This window comes from Salvelinus fontinalis, chromosome 5, assembly GCF_029448725.1.
Source record: "Salvelinus fontinalis isolate EN_2023a chromosome 5, ASM2944872v1, whole genome shotgun sequence".
Taxonomy (NCBI): domain Eukaryota; kingdom Metazoa; phylum Chordata; class Actinopteri; order Salmoniformes; family Salmonidae; genus Salvelinus; species Salvelinus fontinalis.
Genome location: NC_074669.1, coordinates 4,286,335 through 4,303,378, shown reverse-complemented (window position 1 = coordinate 4,303,378; position 17,044 = coordinate 4,286,335). Strand labels below are relative to the sequence as shown.

At 45.6% G+C, this 17,044-nt stretch overlaps 1 protein-coding gene across 4 annotated transcripts in view; it reads right to left on the bottom strand.

Moving 5' to 3' along the window:
- LOC129854930 (zinc finger protein 609-like) overlaps positions 1 to 17,044 on the bottom strand; it is a 211,010-nt gene that overhangs the window by 125,366 nt on the left and 68,600 nt on the right. Inside the window, exon 1 of one of the 4 annotated variants that reach the window (XM_055922122.1) lies at positions 8,925 to 13,320. The exons of 2 other annotated variants lie outside the window; for them this stretch is intronic. The gene's annotated coding sequence lies outside the window, so the exon portion shown is untranslated. One more of the 4 variants, XM_055922121.1, reaches the window with a different exon arrangement.

Sequence of the window (17,044 nt, the reverse complement as noted above, 5' to 3'; positions counted from 1 at the left end):
AAGTCCCAAGGTTTTGCTCGAGTTAGAATTCCTCATTAAAGATGCAGACCATACTATTTACGGAGAGTTATCTATATTTTTCGTGGCTGTCTATTTAGAAAACCAGTGTTGACACTAAGACCACACTCAAAGGAGCTGTATAGGTCCATAAGCAAAGAAGGAAAAACACACCCAGAGGCGGTGCTTCTCGTGGCCAGTGATTTTTATTCAGGGAAAACTGAAATCAGTCTTAACGCATTTTTATCAGCATGTCACCTGTGCAACCAGAGGCCAACACAACTCTAGACCACCTTTACTCCACACTCAGAGACACATACAAAGCTCTCCCTTACTCTCCATTTGGCAAACCTGACCATAACTCTATCTTCCTGCTTCCTGCTTACAAGCAAAACAGGAAGTACCAGTGACGTGCTCAATATGGAAGTGGTCAGATGAAGCGGATGTTAAGTTACAGGTCAGCACAGACTTCACCAGCACAGACTGGAACAAGTTCCGGGATTCACCCCATAACATTACGGAGTTTACCACGTCAGTCACTGGGCTTCATTATTAAGTCGTCCCCACAGTGACTGAACATATCCCATGGATTACCAGCTGGTAAGCATCTTCACTGACATTTTCAACCTCTCCCTGACCCAGTCTGTAATAACAACATGTTTCAAGCAGACCACCATAGTCCCTGTGCCTAAGAACGCCACGGTAACCTGCCTAAATGACTACAGAACTCACATCTGTAACCATGAAGCGCTTTGAAAGGCTGGTCATGGCTCACATCAACACCATCATCCCACACACCGTAGACCCACTCCAATTCGCATACCACGCCAACATTTCCACAGATGACGCAATCTCTATTACACTCCACACTGCCCTCTCCCACCTGGACAAGAGGAACACCTACGTGAGAATGCTGTTCATTGATTATAGCACGTGTTCAATACCATAGTGTTCTCCAAGCTCATCACTAAGTTAAGGACCCTGGGACTAAACAGCTCCCTCTGCTACTGGATCCTGGACTCCCTGTTCACCCAAGACTGCATGGCCACACCCTGTTCACCCAAGACTGCATGGCCACACCCTGTTCACCCAAGACTGCATGGCCACACCCTGTTCACCCAAGACTGCATGGCCACACCCTGTTCACCCAAGACTGCATGGCCACACCCTGTTCACCCAAGACTGCATGGCCCCACCCTGTTCACCCAAGACTGCATGGCCACACCCTGTTCACCCAAGACTGCATGGCCACACCCTGTTCACCCAAGACTGCATGGCCACACCCTGTTCACCCAAGACTGCATGGCCACACCCTGTTCACCCAAGACTGCATGGCCACACCCTGTTCACCCAAGACTGCATGGCCACACCCTGTTCACCCAAGACTGCATGGCCACACCCTGTTCACCCAAGACTGCATGGCCACGCACAACTCCAACACCTTCATTAAGTTAGCTGACGACGACAACGGTGCTTGGCCTGATCTACGATGACGATGAGACCGCCTATAGGGATGTCAGTGACCTGGCATTGTGGTGCCAGGACAACAACCTCTCCCTCAACATCAGCGAGTCAAAAGGAGCTGATCGTGGACTACAGCAAACAGAGGACTGAACATGCCCCAATCCACATCGACGGGGCTGATGTGCAGTGGGTCGAGAGCTTGCAAGTCCCTCGGTGTCCACACACACACACACACTAACTTTTTCAAAATCCCCAATGGCCTCATGGTAACATCCCTGAACAGTTTCCTTCCTGTCCTGCAGCTCAGTTCAGAAGGACATCTATCGTTGATATGTCTGGGTGGTTTAATACATCATCTACAGTCTAATTATTAACTTGACCATGCTTAAAGAGATATTCAATGTGTGATTGGTTATTGTTACCCATCTACCAATCACTGCCCTTCTTTATGAGGCTTTCCAAAAGCTCCCTGGTCTTTGCAGCTGAATCTGTGCTTGAAATTCAATGTATTTATTTTCTTATTTCACTGGGCAGGTTTAATTTAATAACAAATTCTTATTTACAATGACAGCCTACCGAAAGACCTCCTGCGGGGACGGGTGATGGAATTAAAAATAAATTCAATAAAAATATAGGACAAAAACACACAACACTACATAAAGAGAGACCTAAGACAACAACATAGCATGGCAGCAACACATGACAACACAGCATGGTAGCAGGACAAAACAGGGTACAGACATTGGGCACAAACAACAGCACAAAGGGCAAGAAGGTAGAGACAACAATACATGACACAAAGCAGCCACAACTGTCAGTAAGAGTGTCTATGATTGAGTCTTTGAATGAAGAGATTGAGATAAAACTGTACAGTTTGAGTGTTTGTTGCAGCTCGTTCTAGTCGCTAGCTGTAGCGAACTGAAAAGAGGAGCGACCCAGGGATGTGTGTGCTTTGTGGACCTTTAACAGAATGTGACTGGCAGAACGGTGTTGTATGTGGAGGATGAGGGCTGCAGTAGATATCTCAGATAGGGTGAGTGAGGCCTAAGAGGGTTTTATAAATAAGCATCAACCAGTGGGTCTTGCGACAGGTATACAGAGATTACCAGTTTACAGAGGAGTATAGAGTGCAGTGATGTGTCCTATAAGGAGCATTGGTGGCAAATCTGATGGCCGAATGGTAAAGAATATCTAGTCGCTCGAGAGCACCCTTACCTGCCGATCTATAAATGATGTATCCGTAATCTAGCATGGGTAGGATGGTCATCTGAATCAGTGTTAGTTTGGCAGCTGGGGTGAAAGAGGAGCGATTACGATAGAGGAAACCAAGTCTAGATTTAACCTTAGCCTGCAGCTTTGATATGTGCTGAGAGAAGGACAGTGTACCATCTAGCCATAATCCCAAGTACTTGTATGAGGTGACTACCTCAAGTTCGAAACCCTCAGAGGTAGTAATCACACATGTGGGGGAGGGGCATTCTTCTTTCCAAACCCCATGACCTTTGTTTTTCTAGGTGTTCAGAACAAGGTGAAGGGCAGAGAAGATTGTTGGACACTAAGAAAGCTTTGTTGTTGAGCGTTTAACACAAAATCAGGAGACTGAGGGACCTTACAGATGTTGTATGTATGGTGGACAGAGGAAGGGTTAATCATTGAAAAATCTGTGTTCTTTCTAAGCCAAATTTGACTCCTGGACTAATTTAGGTCTAAAAAAGCCAAATTTGACTCCTGAACTAATTTAGGTCTAAAAAAGCCAAATTTGACTCCTGAACTAATTTAGGTCTAAAAAAGCCAAATCTGACTCCTGAACTAATTTAGGTCTAAAAAAGCCAAATTTGACTCCTGAACTAATTTAGGTCTAAAAAAGGGATGAAAACCAACGACTAAATTTTAGTTTGAATAAAATCTTCCACTGAGTATTTTGAGTAAATTGTTTACTAAATGACAATTAAATCAATTGTAATCCCAAATTGTAACAAACAAATCCAAGGGACATGAATACTTTTGCAACGCACCGTAACAACCACCAAAATAAAAGCTAGACAGTCAGGGAGAATTCAACATTTCCAAAACGATGCATTCAGGAGTATTTTGATCATGGCATGGGGGCCCCCCATTGATTTTAGCATAAACCATGGCAACATGTGTAGAATTGCAGGAAATCAGCTTTAAAACAGCGAAACGTTGTCACTGCGGCCAACCGGAGAGACGCAAAAAAATAAGTTGGTCATCAACCGCACCATTGGCCATGCACCCCGTCTCACACACACACACACACACACACACACACACACACACACACACACACACACACACACACACACACACACACACACACACACACACACACACACACACACACACACACACACACACACACACACACACACACACACACACACACACACACACACACACACACACACACACACACAAAGCCCCATTTTGAGTCATAGAAAAACCTTGTAGATCTACTCCTGTTTGTCTTCACTTGTTAGGTGGATGGTGATATCATCACTGCTTTTGGTTTGGACTTGAAGGGCTCAGGCAGAGATGCTACCGAGTGCTAGCCGAGTGCTAGCCTAGCCGAGTGCCTTGAAGCTATTTTGAGACCATTGTTGTCTTCGCTCTGCTGTGGTTGACAATGATTACGCCGTTACAGGGGGCGATCATTGTCAACACGATCCTGCAACATTGAATAAGAGAAGCCGGTAGATAAAATGACTGAATAAAGAGTTATTTTCTCCAGCCTTGACCTCACAAGCACTGTTTAGACAACACTACGTGTGTGGCTTGAAGGATAGGAGAGGGGGGACAGGCCAAAGGACAGGCCTTTTGATTCATACCAGGCTACCAAATGTGTTCCCTCAGAGACATGTCAAATCAACTTGTATTTGTCATATGTGCCGTATACAACAGGTGTAGACCTTACAGTGAAATGCTGAATACAACAGGTATTTCACCTTACCTGTTGTATACAGCATTTCACTGTAAGGTGAAATACCTGTTGTATACAGCATTTCACTGTATTTCACCTTACAGTGAAATGCTGTATACAACAGGTGTAGTAGACCTTTTCAGTGAAATGCTTACTTTACAAGCACCTAACAAAAAATGCTTTAAGAAGTTAATCATTCTTTAAAAAGTGTTAAGTATAAAAATTTAAAATAAAAGTAACAAATAATTAAACAGCTGCAGTAAAATAACAATAGCGAGACTATATATAGGGGGGTACCGATACAGAGTCAATGTGGAGACTATATACAGGGGGTACCGGTACAGAGTCAATGTGGAGACTATATACAGGGGGTACTGGTACAGAGTCAATGTGGAGACTATATACAGGGGGTACCAGTACAGAGTCAATGTGGAGACTATATACAGGGGGGGGGGGTACTGGTACAGAGTCAATGTGGAGGCTATATACAGGGGGGTACCGGTACAGAGTCAATGTGGAGGCTATATACAGGGTGTTACAGTACAGAGTCAATGTGGAGGCTATATACAGGGGGTACCGGTACAGAGTCAATGTGGAGGCTATATACAGGGGGTACTGGTACAGAGTCAATGTGGAGACTATATACAGGGGGTTCCCGGTACAGAGTCAATGTGGAGGCTATATACAGGGGGTACCGGAACAGAGTCAATGTGGAGGCTATATACAGGGGGTACCGATACAGAGTCAATGTGGAGACTATATACAGGGGGTACCGGTACAGAGTCAATGTGGAGACTATATACAGGAGGTAACAGTACAGAGTCAATGTGGAGGCTATATACAGGGGGTACTGGTACAGAGTCAATGTGGAGGCTATATACAGGGGGTACTGGTACAGAGTCAATGTGGAGGCTATATACAGGGGGTACCGATACAGAGTCAATGTGGAGGCTATATACAGGGGGTACCGGTACAGAGTCAATGTGGAGACTATATACAGGGGGTACCGGTACAGAGTCAATGTGGAGGCTATATACAGGGCGGGTACCGATACAGAGTCAATGTGGAGGCTATATACAGGGGGTACCGGTACAGAGTCGATGTGGAGACTATATACAGGGGGTACCGGTACAGAGTCAATGTGGAGGCTATATACAGGGGGTACCGGTACAGAGTCAATGTGGAGACTATATACAGGGGGTACCAGTACAGAGTCAATGTGGAGACTATATACAGGGGGGGTACTGGTACAGAGTCAATGTGGAGGCTATATACAGGGGGGTACCGGTACAGAGTCAATGTGGAGGCTATATACAGGGTGTTACGGTACAGAGTCAATGTGGAGGCTATATACAGGGGGTACCGGTACAGAGTCAATGTGGAGGCTATATACAGGGGGTACCGGAACAGAGTCAATGTGGAGGCTATATACAGGGGGTACCGGTACAGAGTCAATGTGGAGGCTATATACAGGGGGTACCGGTACAGAGTCAATGTGGAGACTATATACAGGGGGTACCAGTACAGAGTCAATGTGGAGACTATATACAGGGGGGGTACTGGTACAGAGTCAATGTGGAGGCTATATACAGGGGGGTACCGGTACAGAGTCAATGTGGAGGCTTTATACAGGGGGTACCGGTACAGAGTCAATGTGTGGGGGCACCGGTTAGTCGAGGTAATTGAGGTAATATGTACATGTAGAGTTAAAGTGACCATGCATAGATAACCAACCAATTTTTAGGGCCTTCCTCTGACACCACCTGTTATAGAGGTCCTGGATTGCAGGAAGCTTGGCCCCAGTGATGTACTGGGCCGTACGCACTACCCTCTGTAGTGCCTTGCGATCGGAGGCCGAGCAGTTTCATACCAGGCGGTGATGCCACCAGTCAGGATGCTCTCGATGGTGCAGCTGTAGAACCCTTTGATGATCTGAGGACCCACGCCAAATCTTTTCAGTCTCCTGAGGGGGAATAGGTTTTGTCGTGCCCTCTTCACGACGGTCTTAGTGTGTTTGGACCATGTTCGTTTTTTGGTGATGTGGACACCAAGGAACTTGAAGTTCTCAACCTGCTCTACTACAGCCCTGTCGATGAGAATGGGGGCGTGCTCGGTCCTCCAGCTCACAGAACGCTGTGACAAACTCGCACAGAATTTGTCTCGTCTTTAAAAAACAAAATTCAGTGACAATGAACAGGTTTTTAAGACTTTAGTCGACAGGGTCAGGCTAACCATTAAGTGAATAATAGCTGGAGTGAACTATTTGCTCCATTGTTGTTGTAGCTAAATGCAGAGGCAGGTCCTGAAAGCTTAACCAGCAGGTAAACCACCGATTTGATGTCACTTCCTTGACCCCCCTGTTATACCAGCTATTTCTGTAGACGGTAAACCTCGATAAAGCACAGGAGAGGGCCATGACATTGTATATACAGCACACAGCTGTTGGATGTGGGACTCCTTTAGAAGTAGTCTGCCAAACAGGCGTCCAAGGCAGTGAATAACAGAGTGTTTCTCTTCACCTCCTGTCTTTTCACTCGCACTTCATAAAACAAGAGAGAGTGAAAAACAGGGACTGTTTAATGGCTAACGGCTGCTCTTGGGTCAGAGGTCCTTTCTAGCTCCGGCCCAGGTCATCTCGAGCACCCCATGTCTACGGTCTGATCCCAGTTCAGTTCACGTTAAAAATCGGCCAAAAATAGTGAGAGGTCAGAGAGCAGTGTGAGACTGAATGGGACCTTCCTAAAACCGCCCCTGACGTTCAAGACGGTCTCCCTACGCAAACACCCTTCCCAGACTGCACTTCCACAGCAGACTTAACACGGCGTCCGTTCCCCAGGCCCAGGGAGTAGAGAGACTGATTCAAATACCCACAGGTTCACACAAACAAGTTTAAACTGCCTGGCATTTCCAGGGCTCAAAACGTTCGGGGCCGGCCAAGATGAGTCTACAACCAGGAACTTAAGGGCACAGAGGAGGCTTCCCACAAATCACTGGCTCAGCCCTTGTGTAAACATGAGAGAGAAAACGATCCACACAACCTGGAACCTCTCCTTCCTGTGTCAGAGCAACAGTGGGGAGGAAACATTTGGACTGTCCCAAACAGAGAGCTGATCAAGGGGACAAATGTTCCTCCATGAGACTCCTTCCTCCGGTTCACCCAACTAGATTCCAGGAAAAGGGGGGACTCGACCCCTCCCTCTTCTCACTGTGACAGCTTTGTTCTGACAGAGCACAGGCTCGGTGGGTTCACAGCCAGCATCGACACTGCCTCACTTCCCTGGGGCTGGAGTGGACTGGCTTCGTTGTGTTAGAAGCGCCAGTTTTTCCATCTGTGTCGGTCTGGGTCTCTAGCACTGTCAATGCTATTTGCCTGTTCCAACATCAAATCACTCCCTCTTTCTGTAAACCAGTGATTATGTTTTAGAGGCAAAAAGTAGAGGTGAAATAAACAGAGGACTCTTTCTCTCTCCTCCCCTTTTCCATCTACACCTCTACTTTTAAAGCCCTCGTTCATTACAGCGGAGAAAAGCTGTGAGAACCATTCATACCACAGAACTCTGGCCTCCTTCTTTCCTTCTCTCTCTCCTCCCCCTCCTCTCCCCCTTTCCCACAGCTACCTGCCCCCCCCTCTTAAGTTCCCTCTCCTTCAAGCAGCGGCTGCAACAGCATGGCTGCCTCGCACACAGACAGGCAATCAGACACACACACACACACGTTAGATACTGACCCCATCTGCCCATTGCAGACCTAGCGTAGTAGCCTGAGCGCTGACTGGTAGGCAGCAGTCAGTCAGTCCCAGTCCTTCCTCTCCTACCACGGATTCTGCAGTCTTTTTCTACTCCTCCCCCCACCTCAACCACTTTCTTGCTACTCACGCATCGAGAGGCCAAATGAGGCGCGGTGGAAATTTGCTGGGGCTGACAATGGAAGACAGCTGCTCTGACTGCACAGGGTTTCATGGGCTGAATTAGCAGTGCGGGCGAGTCTTTCGCTCACACACACTTTCCCTCCCTCTCTCTCCCTAGCTCGGTCATCCCCTCCCCCACCACTTGCTGCATAGCTATTCCAGACACACAGAGCTGAGAGACAGAGAGGGAAGGGCCAGCGGGCCATGAAAGGGCTTTGTTTCTCCCAGCTCTGGGATTGTTTCCACAGGCTCGCTGTGCTCAGCTCCCACATATTCCTTCCCTTTACACCCTCACAGGCTTTCCACGGGGCTTCAGGGAAAGTGTGTGTGTGTGTACACTAAAACATTACAAACGCTTCGATTACACATTATTTATGAGAGCTACTTATTTCACAGTGAAAGCTCTTGAACACAGATTTCAGATTTTTCAGACGTAAAAGAAATGCCTGATAAATTATGGGCATAGTAAAACAAGCAATTCATTCCCCATGCTGTGTGAACAGACCAAAGTAGATAGAAGAAAAACAACAGGAATTAACTGAACCGGCTTTGAGTGAATAGCCTACAATATGGAGGATGGTGAAATTAGCCCTATAAAAAAAGGAACATCGGACATACCAAACACAAAGAATGTCTTCAGAGGCACGCCTCAAGTGCCTGTGACTGCCTGGTCTTCTCCCAACCCAATCCCACACAGTGCTAAACAGAGACTCTGAGAGCTAATCCTGTTTCAGCATGGCAGGGCGGGATTATACAGCCCCGGCGACGGCTCTGTGCAATAGGGAAAGAGATTACCTCTGGGTAGAATGTGTTCCTTCAAATAATAAAGTGTTACGAGAGAAATAACAGCTTACAGCTCAGCTGTTAAACAGACATCGACCCCCAGGAGAAACAGCTGAAATAAGGACACTGTGTTATTCTGCAATCATCTCGGCTAGCGTCCTGCCTATTGCTTCTCTGTCTCAATCAGTGTTGTGACACGCTGCAGGTGTCCCTGGAAGGTGGGCGGCCTAATCTGGATGAAAGAAACACACTTGTGTGATTACTTTTTAATTTAAATGTAAAAAAATATATATATGTCAAACATGAACACCTAAGACTGGGCCATTTGTTATTGTGCATTTATCTCTGTAGTAATATAGATGTGTGCAATATCCATATCATTCCATACAGGCCTATCATATTTGTCCACATGGTACAGCCCTGGCAATACCTCACATTGGAATCCCACCTGACCAGACATTCTTTTGCCAAAAAAACACACTTAAAGACTAGCTAGGCCTTAGGGGACAAACTAAATGATTATAAAAACCAAAGAGACAGGAGGACACATGGATTTATTACGGTCTTTTACACGGCTTTAATCATATAAATAGGCATAAATTATCTTCCTGTCAAAAAGAAAGTACTCCGAAGGTAGAGACAGAACCCTTAGAAAATCTCCATCTAAAGGCCAAAGCAGTGTCCACAAGCGTTATGTCTGTGTTACGTCGTGTAAGAGCAGCGCTGGACGTACATCCACGGGGTCGCGCACCACAACAGTGACCACAAGCGTTATGTCTGTGTTACGTCGTGTAAGAGCAGCGCTGGACGTACATCCACGGGGGTCGCGCACCACAAAAAGCTCCTTTGATGCTTAAATGCGGCCAATCAGAGACGGCAGCACACCGAAGGTCAAAGAGACGACCAGATGTTGGAAAGGAGTGTTCATGTGGCAGGCATGGATCCTGATATGAAAATAATATCCACCAGGCACACCCAGCGCTCTCCACAGTGTTGTCCTGTATCGCAGTCCAACAGGACTATGAACCTAGCAGCTCTCGCCACTGTGACCCATAACCCAGCACACTACGCTGTGCCCCAGACAACATACTCTCGTGTCTATAATGTGTATCGGCCTACATAGGATATATGTCATTATAAAACTGGGTGGTTCGAGTCCTAGATGCTGATTGGCTGACAGCCGGGGTATATCAGACCGTATACCACAGGTATGACAAAACATGTATTTTTACTGCTCTAATTACGTTGGTAACCAGTTTATAATAGCAATAAGGTACCTCGGGGGGTTTGTGATATATGGCCAATATACCACGGCTAAGGGCTGTGTCCAGGCACTCAGCGTTGTGTTATGCTTAAGAACATCCGTTTGCCGTGGTATATTGGCCATATACCACACCCCCTCGTGCCTTATTGCTTAAACATAAAATGTGAGTCTGAATTTAGGAACCAGTGTGCCTCCTCTCTAGGGCTGGGAATGACCAGGGACCTCACAACACCACACTTAGGTGCCGATACCATATGTATTGCAATTCTCACGATTCTAAATGTATTGCGAGTCGATACTGTGATTTTATTGGGATTCTATGTTCCAAACATATTGCTCACTATATGTCTGCTGCAGAGGGACAAGAGAGAGACGTGAGAAAACTAGTTTTAATCAGTCGGGGAAATAAAAGTGCTGAAAACTAATTGGCTTCGTATTTAAAAAGAAGATGGAGAACAAGCTATGAAGGAAAAATACAGGAGTTTTGGTGCAGGGACAGACAACTAGCACAACAATAATATAGAGATATTGTGAAAACGATACTATGATGAAACAGTGGATTGCGTAGTCAGATGGAGGAAAGTAAATAGGCATGTCAACATCAGATTTAGCCGGTGGTAACTTGTGGAATAGATACCGGCTGGAATGCGGTTTAAACCAATCAGCATCCAGGAATAGACTCCCCTACACATTCCTCTTCATACTCTGCATTGTACCAATATATATGCCATTTACTACCTTCAGCACAGTAGCAACACCTAAACCTGGAAACATCTGAATTTGTGGAAACAACTCAACTCCACACTGTTCCAAGGTTGAGGGGAAAGAAAGACAATGGTGACGTCTTTCTACTGTTGACACGACCAGTTAATAGCAGAGTCAAGGCTACCTTGTTTTCCACAAGATATATAGCTAAGCATTGCCCATGCTTTCTTCCCTTCACCCCTGTGAAGCCCCAGACATTGTGCTGTCCTGTCGAGTGGAGACAGAGGAGCAGACATGTGGGAAACAACTAGTGTGGAGTGTTTTCCTGGAGCCCCGCGGGGAAGGGGTGCTTCAAACGTCCCAGCGGCAGGAACAACACTGCAGAAGCTGGGGCCGGGCCAAAAACACAGCCCCAGCGACGGCCGACCGACGTTTCACGAGTTTACACTCCACCTAACAAAACTCACCTCTTGCTCAGACAGTTCAAATAGCTGAACATCTACCAGAGTAAACTCTGGGCCGGGAAATTCCACTCTGACCAAAGCAGCGGACAGACATAATGCAGCAAAATGACTAGATAATACACACTGCACTCGTGGCTGCTTACCCTCGGTGCACTCCTCTTGGCCTTTTCCCCCCAAGATGGCTTCCAAAGGGTTTTATGTGGACATTTTGTGTTGCTATGTGGTGTGTATTCAGATTTTTGTCAAAATAAATAAAAAAGACTGACTAAGATATCTTATAAAACGCTCCAGCAAGATCAATATAAGTAGTGAGACGATTAAATCAGAAGACCTTATTTCTCATAGTTAAAACACCTACAGCGGTGGTGAGTCTTAAAAGATGAGACTTTAGGGGCTATGCATAAAGATTATAATGAAAAGTGAGACTTGAAGAGTGATCACAGAGCAGAGCAGACATCACAACTTCCCTGCAGCCTGCTCAGTCAGCTGGATGAGGGAAGAATTTAAATAGTTTTTCTTGGCAGGATCTGTAGGTGCTGCACGGCCAAACTCATTTTCAAACAGACAAAAAAAAAGAAAGAAACTGGTATAAACCAAGCAAAGACCTCCTTGGGGCAGAGAGCTAGTCTCTGCCGTTTCTCCCTTTCTTCCTTCAAAGATAGAGGTCTTGGCATCGGTTGGATTTCATCAGCCAATAAACAACTTTAAGCTACAAGAGCAGACTGAGGCTAGCAATTGTTTTTATCTGGTAAACTTAAAAACTCAAACCTAACTTTGACCGAAATGGGCTGACGTATAAAGAGAAGACGAAATGCTGAAAGAATCACAGCTATGGACGTGATCCATGTGTCATGCAGAGCATCTGGCTGACTGTGTTGGTTCGCTCCTGATTGGACTACGGCTCCGTTGACAAGAGCAGCTCACCAGAAGAAGAAAAAAAACTTGGCACAGGCCCTGCACTTTCCGCCTGTGTTTTCAATTATCCGCCACCCCGTTTCAAAAGGAAGTCACAAACACTCAACTTCAAGACTGGCATCCACTTCAACGAATCCCATTTAGGACAGAACTGTGTTGCACAACAAAGAAGAGGTAGAGAACCTGCCCCCACCACAATAAGGGGGTTGTAGACTCCCTGAAAAGAGATTGCGGTGGGGGCAGCATTATAGCTTGTTTTCCGTGGCCTAGGAAAGGCTACTTTCCATCTTAAAAAGGGCACTGAACATGACAAATGAAGATGTCTCACGTGGGAGTCTGAAGAGAGGAAAGTTAGCCTACTTCTCCCATTTGACTAAGCCTGCCCAGGCATTCAAGATGTTTCATCTTGCCTACTCCAGGGCCCAAGAAAATGCTTTAGATTTATTTGTTGTTGCCTGAATGGGTGTAGTTATACCCTGTAACTGAAATGTATACCTAGGAAGAGGCTGTTTAGCTGTGTTTCTGTAGGTCAGATGTGATGGTAAAGTTAACTCATAAACCCAATGGACCGCTGAAAATAATCAGAATACAATTCTGCCAGGTAAGCATAGAGAGCATCTGTAAAGTCTGCAATTATATCCTAAAGTTTGGAGGCAACGTTTGGTAAAACCTTTTACATTTACCAGAGGATGTTTTCATTAGCTAGCATCATCGCTAACGGCTACACAAAATGGTAGACGTGTGCACCACACACACAAAATGGTAGACGCGTTCACCACACACAAAATGGTAGACGCGTTCACCACACACAAAATGGTAGACGCGTTCACCACACACAAAATGGTAGACGCGTTCACCACACACACAAAATGGTAGACGCGTTCACCACACACACAAAATGGTAGACGCGTTCACCACACACAAAATGGTAGACGCGTCCACCACACACAAAATGGTAGACGCGTTCACCACACACAAAATGGTAGACGCGTTCACCACACACAAAATGGTAGACGCGTTCACCACACACAAAATGGTAGACGTGTGCACCAGACACACAAAATGGTAGACGTGTGCACCAGACACAAAATGGTAGACGTGTGCACCAGACACACAAAATGGTAGACGTGTGCACCAGACACACAAAATGGTAGACGTGTGCACCACACACACAAAATGGTAGACGCGTTCACCACACACAAAATGGTAGACGCGTTCACCACACACAAAATGGTAGACGCGTTCACCACACACAAAATGGTAGACGTGTGCACCAGACACACAAAATGGTAGACGTGTGCACCAGACACACAAAATGGTAGACGCGTTCACCACACACACAAAATGGTAGACGCGTTCACCACACACACAAAATGGTAGACGCGTTCACCACACACAAAATGGTAGACGTGTTCACCACACACAAAATGGTAGACGCGTTCACCACACACAAAATGGTAGACGCGTTCACCACACACACACACAGGCATTTGCCTCTGAAAATATGTCGTTCTGCCCCTGAACAAGGCAGTTAACCCGCTGTTCCTAGGCTGTCATTGTAAATAAGAATTTGTTCTTAATAACTGACTTGCCTAGTTAAATAAAGGTTAAATAAAATATAAAAATGTCTTACTATGAACTTGTATTGATAATGTAAACATTTTCCCATTTAGTTGATTCCCTGATACGTTTAATAGATTTTGGAATATTGTTGAATTCCTATTTAGAATGTCTGGATTCCGTGATTACGCTCGCAATATCCGCATCGCAGATGTTCTAGGGCTTTCTACTCCATGTCCAGGGCTGTACATTCTATGAATACAAGGCTGTATAAAAGCCTGTGTGAGAGCCGGAGACAGTTTTTTTTTGCTGATGAGGAGGAAATCGCTGTTCCACTGCAGCCAGGCAGGGGGGGAAGCACTACCCTTCCATTAGACGCATGAGGCGGCCATTTAAGAGCTCAACGGGATTGGAACTTAAGAAGCGAACGTTGTCTGACCTTTGCTGCAATAATCAGAATGGGACTCAGGCATCTCGGGAACGGATGGCTGGAAAACAAAATGGTGGAGCTGACCTCTAAACCAGGGTGTGTAAGTTTAAACGACATTGGGATTGTTAACGTTTAAATGCACCGTATTGCTGGAACAAAATTCTATATACAATGAATCTTGATGTTCTGGTGCCGGTCGGGCAGTGTAGAGTATTGATTAGGGATTTATTTGTGGATGACTGTTTTTCTGGGTGATTTGTGATGTTTTAATTGTGCTTACCAAGGTTGTGTTTTATGTGTATTGTACAGTGTATTATACAGGGTGCATTTGGAAAAGTGTCCTAGGTCTCAATATATCTTCCCTGTCAAAATAAAGGTTAAATAAAAAATAAATGTCATCACAAAACTACCACGTCCCAATCGTCATCATAAAGGGAAACATTTTAATTAAACAAATACCTAATGTGACAATGCTGTAACGTTAGCAGGAGGAGATGCGTTAGCAGGAGGAGATGCGTTAGCAGGAGGAGATGCGTTAGCAGGAGGAGAGACGTTAGCAGGAGGGGAGACGTTAGCAGGAGGAGATACGTTAGCAGGAGGAGATGCGTTAGCAGGAGGAGATGCGTTAGCAGGAGGAGACGCGTTAGCAGGAGGAGACGCGTTAGCAGGAGGAGACGCGTTAGCAGGAGGAGACGCGTTAGCAGGAGGAGACGCGTTAGCAGGAGGAGAGACGTTAGCAGGAGGAGATACGTTAGCAGGAGGAGATACGTTAGCAGGAGGAGATACGTTAGCAGGAGGAGCTACGTTAGCAGGAGGAGCTACGTTAGCAGGAGGAGATACGTTAGCAGGAGGATACGTTAGCAGGAGGATACGTTAGCAGGAGGACACGCGTTAGCAGGAGGACACGCGTTAGCAGGAGGACACGCGTTAGCAGGAGGAGACGCGTTAGCAGGAGGAGATACGTTAGCAGGAGGAGATACGTTAGCAGGAGGAGCGTGGATATAAAGCGCTCCGCACACTGTCGTAACAGTTGGAAACATGCCACAGTGAGACGGGGAATGCGATCACAGTAAAGTCCTGTATGATAATACTTTGAGAAGTTACATGAGAAGCTGCTGAAATGTAAACTTTGCGAGGAGGAAGTGAGCTACAGTGGCAGTACAGGTGCAGGGCTGAAAGGGAGGCCCAACACGTCGTTGGCAGCAGTGCGATAGGGGACGGAGTGAGAAAAATCACAGCGCTGACTATAGAAATGATGCCAGTTGATATGCAGCCATTGTCAAATTGTAGTGGATGTCTGCTTCAATACACTAATGACATATCTAGAACCAGACTACTTTTTATTTATTTATTTATTTAACCTTTATTTAACCAGGTAGGCAAATTGAGAACACGTTCTCATTTACAATTGCGACCTGGCCAAGATAAAGCAAAGCAGTTCGACACATACAACAACACATAGTTACACATGGAGTAAAAACAAACATATAGTCAATAATCAACTACAAGATGCCATGTGGAAAAACCATGACGGTCCTGATGGAGAAATTGTACAATCATTGTTGATTGTTGGACGTCTATGAACACGCTGTCATACATCACTGCAACGATCCATCATATCGATGACTAGTGGGACATGAAGTACATACCGACAACATGGAGGAGAGGTACACATCAGAGAACCTAAAAACTTCATAAAACCACCATCGTTGCTGAGTGGGTGGGGGATACCACTAGGGTTGGGCTGTATTCAGATTTCCATACCTTCACCTTTGTCACCTGTGCCATCCAGGGATATACACGGGTGTTAACATCTGAAAATCATCACTTCCCAGAATGCTAACAAGTACTAAGGAATCCTCATAGCAGACACTAACGAGCGCATACAAACATGTACAGCTAAAGACGGACAACCCAGCTGTGTTACGCAAGTATCTCAAAATGCAGTTCGCAACGTGCACAAAACAAATATCAGACTGCAGGAATCTTACTCCAGGAGAGGGGCGTGTCTCTACTGTTGTTACCAAGAAGATTGATCTTGCAAGATAGTAAAAACCCAGCTGGAGAGAAGTCATTTAACTTAATAGTTATAAACAATATAGCTGTAAAAAAAAAAAAATGGTGGTGAATTACATACGAGTGTAGCTTCACTCACCCCACGAGGTTCCCATTTTACTCGTTGTGCTTCTTTGTAGATAAAGACACCGTGACTGGCTCAAACCGCTTTTCAGGAAACAAGTACCGTTAAACTTCATAAGGAAAAATAATCTAACAGGTGAAATGATTCATGCTTTATCTATTATCTAATGCATAAGTTAACTGCAGGTATTTTTTAAGTACTAATATTAAAATGTATTTAATTTTTTTTAAGGATTATTTTCAGTATTGGAAAATCTTACTGATGGTATTTCAAAATACCCCGGGATACGGAAAGGGGAGTCTCTCTGTGCCACCCCACAATCCCTCTGCACAGCTCTGACTAACCCTGAGCTGCCTGTTTAAGGAATGTGCTGTAATACAATAACACCAGTCACAGGCCACCATGGGCAGTGAGAGAGGGGGAGAGAGAGAGAAGGGCTGTGCTCCGGACCCTGTAGATCCAGTCACGCTGTAAAGC